Raw genomic sequence first — 8,784 nt, 5'->3', positions numbered from 1 at the left:
AATTCTAAAGGGTTCACAAACTTTCAAGCACCACTGTAATTCTGGTTATGTTCTTGGTAAACCTCGTGTAGAGGCACGGGACGTTTGGGGAACCTCGTAGACTCTTGTTTCCGGGACGTTACGGGGCTTGGTAGAGCCACGGGAAGATTGGTAAACCTCGTAATTTGTTTACGGGAAGGTGACCCTCGTGAAGTGAAAGAGCTGTCACGGGAAGAGCGCGCTTTTAATCTTTGATTCCTTCGTGCAGCCACCATGGGGGGAAAAATTGTATTATATTAATTGTATTATTGTATTAAGGTACCCGGACCCCGAGAAAAAAACCCACGGGATTGGATGTGGTTTAGCATTCTACACAGATTCTAGACAATTTGGCCGGCTCAGTTTTGATTTATCCTCATCCAGGTATTTGCAATCTCTGGGAGCTGTGTAATGTATCTTTAATTGTTTTAGCATTTATATAAGGCATTACTGGATATGCACAAAATAATGAAACAACAAATCAGTAGTTACTCTGGACATGAACAGTTAGAACTGTGTTCCTGGTGTGCATAAATGTCAAACCTTTGGTGAATCAAACCTGTATAACAAACTTCCAAAATCCTTATTTCCTTTATAAAATCCTTATAAGATGCAAATTAAAATGATTTACCTAAAATTTGAATGATAATTAACAATGATATATCCCAGGTACTTTTTATTCAATAAACTTTAAGAATGAATACAAGCTTCAATGTTTGACAAAAAACCACAAAGTGTAAATGTTATGTACTCTTTTATGATTGTGGGACTTGATTATAGCTCTAAATAAATATTGAAGTTTTTTTGTTAAAAAGAATCCGTATAACTTTATTTGTACGCCCGTATACTATGTTTATTGAATCAAATCCGTATAAAATACGGACATTCTGTATAATTTGTTGACATGGGTGTGCATTATGATCTCAACGAAAGCTTCAATGAATCGATTCTTTAGAACAACTCGCATGCGTGTGAATCAATTTACTTGATTCACTCTTGATTCTTGACTCAGAAACTACGGAAACCTTATTTGTATTCCTGTTTTCAAATTGTAAACAATAATCACACTCTCATGCTGCATGAAATTAAAGTATGAACTTTCCTTAAACCATTACGTGTGCATGAACTCAAACAAATGCAGTGCGTCTGTATCGATTCGCTCGATCGAGTCATTTATGTTTCGTCCCGAAGAAGATCCGAATCGTCTGTGAATCTCATCACTGTTCGAAATCCAAGAGAAGAGATCCTCTTCCCTTAACATCATCAGGGGAAAAATCTGCTTCTTAATCAATTAGTTTCAGCGTTTGGTGAGTAGATCATCTGTATTTTATTTTATATTCATTGTGTGTTGATAGTCCGAAACTTGTAACTGGAAGGTTATCAGGAAAGTCACGAGTGGTCCGCGAGCACTCTACAAGACTATTAATGCGTTTTAATAATTAATAGTGCAGCTATTAATGCAGTTTCATGTCTAGATCTTATAAATGATGAATACGAAGTATGTGACGGCAAAATAACATGAGAACTCCAGTTCCCATGATGCTTGTGAACTGGGCATGCGCACTGGATAAAAGAAAAAGCAGCTCTTTAGGGCAAAACTCTCGTCTCATTAGATTTGGGCAGTAATCGTATGCGTTCAGACCTTAAATAAGGAAATAACTGTACAAGCAAATACAACACAAAAAACATTTTTAAAACATTCACTTAAATTAAACAGACATGGTAAAAACAGAAGAAATATATTTAAGGCTTAGAGTTTGATTAATTCAGCCAAATCAAATATCACTTTCAGATTTGAAGATATTTATCAGGAATCACTTTTAAAATATTGAGTATTATACCACTTCCTGTTTAAAGGCATAATAAAAGGCATCAAATATATTTACCCTACGTGTGAATGGAAATGCCGAAAAGTTTAATGTTTAACCTAATGTTTAATGTTGATCTAAAACATTTTAAAACTGATCGTGTAGTGGTATTTTTATTAATCATATGTAATTCTAACCTTTAAATATCCTATATACTCCTGTTTCTGACGCGTTTTAGCGAAATGTGGACTTGTCTTGTCTGGGAAGCATGCAATTAGCTCAACAGCGAGCTAACCCGCTTTTTACTTCATTTTTGACATTTTTTGAATAATTGTCGTCCTATTATAAATAATATTTAGAATAATTGTTCCGTCTCTATAGTCTCTCTGTCTCTTTCTCAGCCAACATTGAGATAGGGCTCCCAGACTGTTACAGATAGCTATAATATAAACAAACAACTCATGCAAGAATAGCAGGCAAGGACAGCCACAGAAATCTGCAATGGGCAGAGAAAATCATTATTTTTGGCACTTTCTCACAATAATAAATTTAATAAGTAATCTCTTTATATTACTAGGTAAATTCCATATACATAAAGTCGAAATGTCCAAGACAACCAATTCTCATTCTCATTAATACTGTTAATTGAATTAAAAATGTATTTTCAGTCTCTGTCACATATCGAATCCAGCAAAGAGTGCTTATCAGCTATTCAATTTTATTCAAATTACATTCAGTGAAATAGTTTGTCATTTCAATTTGCCCTGTTTTTTATCTCCTTATCTTTCTTTAAACTTATTGCTACTTATGAGGCTAAGCTTAACCATGTTCCTCCTAATTTCGAACTATTGATATGAAATGCTCTGATTAATTGTTTGCTGAAGTTTTAAACCTCCATACTTTTGCCTTTAAAAACCACAGAGGATATGGAATGGATAGGCTTTTAATGTATTTAGTTAACCATAATTTTTTTCAGCAAGAAACAGAGTTAACAGAGTTAAGTTGTTTATGTTAAGCAATACCTTTCTCTCTGGATCCATGCCATCCTACAGTCTCTTCTCGAGCAAGGCGTGGCGAGACACTTTACACAAGATTTACGTGAGATTAATGAATTGATTGTTTCTTCTGTAATGTCACAGGTTCCTGCTCATCATTGCTGTTTTTCCATTAATGAAAATTAATGATCTCTGTTCTGCCTTTTTCCACGCACATGAGGAGATAGTGTTTGGACTCAAGGTTTCATTTGACTCTCCTGCTGTTTTTTTTTTTTCAGCTGTAATTCATAACGTGCTCTGTGACCTTCTCCCTCCCTCAGGACTCTATGGTCTGTGTGTTCTGGTATCTGCTGAGTCACCAGAAATCTGCCAAGACACTGACACTTGCGCCTGCTCCAACATCTGGCGCATAAGGGCTTTAAGGTTTCCAGAACCAAGCTGCAATATTGTATGGACACTTAAGTATTTGAACTTTTGAAGTTTTGAACTTTCTCAAGGCTGTCATTCTAGACACAAAACGCCCTGCTGGGTCAGAAAATGGATCCCTGACTGCTCTTTATATGACAAGCTTCTCCGTTCCGCAATCTCTCATCACGATCCACTGCAACATCCTTTGACCTGGACTGACGCTATGGTGGTCACTTATCACTCCCTCAAAAGCACCCTTTGTTCCACCCCTGGGTTACCTGCTCACTTCAAGCCCTTCCACCTCTATGCCTGTGAACACCAAGGCACAGCCTCTGGGGAGCATGAGGGGGGGAGATGCATCATTGTGCGTTTTTATCCAAAACATTAGACATTGTTGCTCAAGGCTTACTTGCGTGTCTGGGGGCTGTCTCCGCATGTGCTTTGATGGTTGCAAAATTGACAGACCCATTAAATTAATTAATCAGTAATTTAATAGATAATTAAATTAACATATGACTATTTATTCTCTGTTCTACTAACAATCTCGAAATTCGTGTCACATCCTCTTTTGATAATGTAGGTCGCGCTCTCGCACGCCTCCTTAATTCTCGGGATGATACTTGAGATGACATTGATATTGTCTGTCTAAAAATCGTACATACTACTAGTATCAGGTCTGGTCTCTCCTCCAGCCCTCTAGGGATGGGGGATGTACTCTTTGTTGGTGGTTCTTGTTCTAAACCCTCAGACGGTTCTTGTTTTATAATTTATAATATTACCACACCTCTGTGGTTATTCTGTGTGTTCAATCAATATCAGCCTGATATTCTGCATGAGACATACGCTCGCTCTTTCTCATTTGATTTTTGTCATCTTGATTGTGAACAAATTCTCTAAATGGGTAGAAGTTTTTCCCTGTTCTCGAGAGAACGTGAAGGTAGTTCACTCGTACTCTGGCAAAAGAAATAATACCTAGTTATAATAATAATAATGATACATTTTATTTATAAGTGCCTTTCAAGGTACCTAAGAACACTGGACAGTAAAAAAGAAAAACAAACAATAAAAGCAGAACAATAAAATAACAACAATAAAATAATAAGAAATCAATAATAATTATTGTTATAGTTATGGGGTTTCAAATGCCATAGACTCAGACAAGGGTACCCCTTTCACCTCAAAAGTCACACAAAACCTTTGTAAGTATCTCTAAACTAAACTGGTGTTTTCACATTCCTAAATCCTCTGGTATTGTAGAACGTACTAATCGAACATTGAAAGACAAATTAATTAAGGTCATGCAGGACACAGGTTTGGTTCTGTAATCCATAATTCATTCTGGCTGAAATTCGTGTGACACCAAGAAATTATTCTCCCCTGGAAGAAGGGAACTCTGGCTCCGGGTACCTCTGATTTGAAAATGCATATGGATGAGTATTCTGCAGCCCTTATAGATAAGTTGCATAAAATTTGTACCAAGGTCAATAATACAATATTATCTCCACCACACACCCCTTTCACGTGGGAGACAGGTGCTGGTGTGACTTTTTAAAGTAATGATTTGGACAATTGGGAAAACAATATAATGGGCCTGCAGACATAGTCGCCATTACTTTTGCTGCTGTTTTAACTGATCTTTTTCCACAGTGGATCCATGCCACTCGATTGAAGAAGGCTCCATAACAAAGTTGTGTTACAATAACAAGTTTGCTGCTATTAACGCTTTTTGTGTCCCTATCTAGTCTCCCTCTGGCCAGTTTTCTCTCTCTCTATTTCTGAGATCTACACAGATTCGACTGAGAATCCTCAAGACGTTGTGAACAAAGAGGGGAAGAGATCTTGCGCCCCATTTGGAACCAATCATCCTCACTACAACCATGACAGTCCTCATCACGGGTTTCGTGACTTCATTGTTGCTCGGGGCAGGGCTACCCGCCCGAGCCTTCGTGACTGCTTCATCTTTGCTCGGGGCAGGGTTACCCGCCCGAGCCTTCTGGACCACTTCATTGCTCGGAGCAGGGTTACCTGCTCGAGCTGGACTTCGAGACAACATCTTCTGGACTAACTTCGCTAACTGGACTGCACAAGCGCACACCACACGAATGTGTTATGTCTTTCATCTGATGCCATTTTCTACTATTATTACACATCTCCATGCTCTGAAACTCTGTATTCTTACAGGACTCTGTTCTCACTATAGGTCGATATGCCTTCTAATTTCATTTTTCCCTCACTGTTTTAGAACAAATTACTCTGAAGGAAGTAGCGTGTATCTGGGAATTAAGAGGTTTTGAGTTTCTCTAAGCTCCGGTGAGGTGAGACGAGGGCTGATCGGGCATGCCTGCCCTCTGAGCACCAATATACGTCAAGAAGGGCAAAGATTAACTCAAGATTAATTCTCGATGTAATCACATATATGATCATGAGGTGATAATGATCAAATATGATCCTAGGATTTGATAATAGTGATACTATTATCAAAGGGGGGGATTGTTAGGTTTATATAAGTATTATTCTTGACCAAGAAGGCAGTAATTAATTAAAATGGTGACAAAATTAAGGATTAACTTAAGGTTCAGTTAAAAATGACCTTCTGTCTCGGCTGGACATTGTTTGGGAACATTTTGTTTATTTTTTGATATGAATGTGTATTTTCATTCAGAGAGGTGTCTGAAAGATTCACCAAGGTCTGTTTTGGTGTCAGATCGACCCACACACTCTGAAATGGTAGAATTAAGGTTCATGTTTATGTTAATTCATGTTTAGTTGAAACTTAGGTTTATAGCTTCTTAAAAGCTTGAAATATACCATAGTATTTTTACTAAGTAGTAGTGATTTGGATCCCGTAATTAATGAATGCATTCCGTGATTAATGTTAGTTTTATAGTTTTAGATTAGTTTCATAATAATTAGATCTTATGATCTTATCTTAAGATCTTATGATTCTAAGGGTTTGTAGTTTAAAAGCATTAACCTAATTTAGTTATGAGTTTAATCCTGTTAGTTGTTTAATTGTTCTCTCTCTTTCAGACATATTCTCATTGTTCTTATGTTTAAGTTGTTCTTATTTTTTATGTTTATTTTCTTATAACATTCTTTGTTTTAGCATTATTAAAGACATATTTGTTATTTTGCTTATGTTGATGAAATCAAGATGTAATTTACTGACTTAACACACATTCATGTGTTAAGAAATTATGTTAAATTATTAGATCCTTTCTGTGCAAACTAATGTCTTTGACCTTCTCTGAATAGACTCCGTAGACTAGACATTCTGTGTTTAGACATTCCATGCTCTATGTAATGAATATTAACCATAATATTGACCATAAGCCGAAACTCTGATATCTATCTGTACCTTACTATCATCAGAAATATGTTATTATATTATGATTGATTCAAGATCATTACACACTTCTACACACACACACACACAAATGAAGACAAAACATAAACACAGAGATACTATAAGATGTTTCCAAGAATGTTTTCATTTCGACGAAGTGACTGTGCGAATAAACTGGCATGTGAACTCTCTGGTGTTCCCCTGTCTGTTTCTATCGACCTGTTTCATTCGTCCTCGGATCTGAGGGGGGCCCACGAAGGAATCGGGGTCTCTGACTGGGGTGAACCCCAACACTAACCCTCTTGAGTCTGGATGTGCATATCTAAAGCCGTAATCTTCTCCGTCAGGGAGCTAACTAATATATACATCACAAATAATGCTGTTACTAATGACTGAGAAGGATGACTTAACATCCTGCACTCAACACACTGAACAAGCTGAATGTTTGCCATGATAAATGGTTTACATACATTAATCAAAGATGTGTTGATATTAAGGCAGATATGATGTGGATGTCCTCCAAATCAGTCTTTGCATGGAAACGAATAAAAAAACTTGCAGTCTTTGGCATTCTCTGAAAAAAAAGAAAATGCAGAAAGTGAAAATATAGCAAAAATTATAGTGGGAAATTATTTGTAGAAAATATGAAGAAAATGGTAGATTAAATGCTGAAGGGGGGAGCCTTGTGGCAAACAATTGAAAAACAGAAAGAACATCACTCAGGAATTGTGCTTTGCTGAATCAATATTATGTTGAATCACTGTTTTGATGAATCCCTGTTATGAATTTGTATTTATTTTGAGGATAACCCCTTGAGATGTGACATCTCATTTTCAAGGGAGTCCAATTAACTTGATAAGCAGGTCTGATTGTGAATATATGATCTTGATTCAAAATAATCATATCTCCAAGTTCAGAGGTGTGACCTGCTGAACCTTGGTACTGAGTGCATTATCTTGCAAAAGCCAGGTAGATTGGGAATGTTCCTCTCATAATCTGGTCATGAAACAAGGTTTTTTGACCACTCCTCCTGGGGAATGAGTAAATCCTACTCTGACTTTATTCATTTTTGTGACAAATGAAGAATATGTGATTTACCAACTTATTCCAAATGTAATGTATCTGTTGAATCTGTAGTTTTGAATAAAACAATGGAATGAAGAGCTAACGCTGCAGACTCTTTCCTGATTAATGAAGAAAGGGATATGTTTGGTGACTGGCATGAAACACTGATTAGATGCAACAGGGACATCTCATTGTAATTGGCACTCCCAGATACCTGATGTATGTAGTGAAAGCACTAGGAGACTGATAAGGATTCTAACCATTTATCCTTGAAGGGCTCTTGAGTTGAACCTGACCCATGAAGACGGAGGATAGGATACAGATGGTGTTACAAACAGATGTAGCAGTGTAACATCTATGACAAAAAGTCACAGGGCTCATTTAAATCTAGAGGTATTTTATTGTCAAATAATAACAAAACAAACCAAGGAACAACCAACAAAGAATTAAACTACATACAAAAGGGGAAACCAACCACAAAAGAGAAACAAGCAGGCATCAAATGGGTGTGGAACCAACCCCCCGAGGAGAGAGAGAGTCTTTAGGCTCCCACCCTAGCATTTATAGAGGAGACATCATTGGCTCCACACCAACCACCTGTAAAACAATTAAGTGCAGCAACCCTACAAAAAAGTACTGGGGGCCCCTAGTGGTAGGAGGACGTAACACCTCCCCACTAAGTTGGTGACATAGTCCCCAAATTACTAACAAAAAAACGTCATACACCACGTTCACAAACAGGTCGGGTGCAAGACACAAACAATTAAGTGCAAAAAAAAACGTGCACATGCACCACGTCCACAACGAGAAGAGGTGTGTGGCACAAACATAAGCACAATAAAACAAACACGTAATGGTTCATATATACATACGCATACATATACACACACCATACATTACCAAACACCAAAACAAAAAATCATACGGATATATATCCATTAACTTTTCATTGTTTTAAACATTATTAAAATAACAATATTTAATTATTGTAAGAAAAAAAAAATCATACGGGTATACCGTAAAAGACACCACTAAGGCATTCTGGACAAAGCGTCCGCTATAACGTTGTCCGTACCCCGAATGTGTTTAACCTGCAAGTTAAAAGGTTGCAATATCAAACACCACCGCATGAGCCGTTGGTTTG

At 37.1% G+C, this 8,784-nt stretch overlaps 1 long non-coding RNA gene across 1 annotated transcript; it reads left to right on the top strand.

Moving 5' to 3' along the window:
* Nucleotides 1–1,076: 1,076 nt before the first annotated feature.
* Nucleotides 1,077–6,766, top strand: LOC132873072 (uncharacterized). Its single transcript, XR_009651529.1, has 2 exons — nt 1,077–2,924; nt 3,142–6,766. It is a non-coding gene; the product is annotated as an uncharacterized LOC132873072 (long non-coding RNA).
* Nucleotides 6,767–8,784: the final 2,018 nt, after the last annotated feature.

This window comes from Neoarius graeffei, chromosome 25 (genome assembly GCF_027579695.1).
Source record: "Neoarius graeffei isolate fNeoGra1 chromosome 25, fNeoGra1.pri, whole genome shotgun sequence".
Classification (NCBI taxonomy): domain Eukaryota; kingdom Metazoa; phylum Chordata; class Actinopteri; order Siluriformes; family Ariidae; genus Neoarius; species Neoarius graeffei.
The sequence above is the reverse complement of the archived record's forward strand: the minus strand, read 5'-3'. Positions and strand labels throughout refer to the sequence as shown.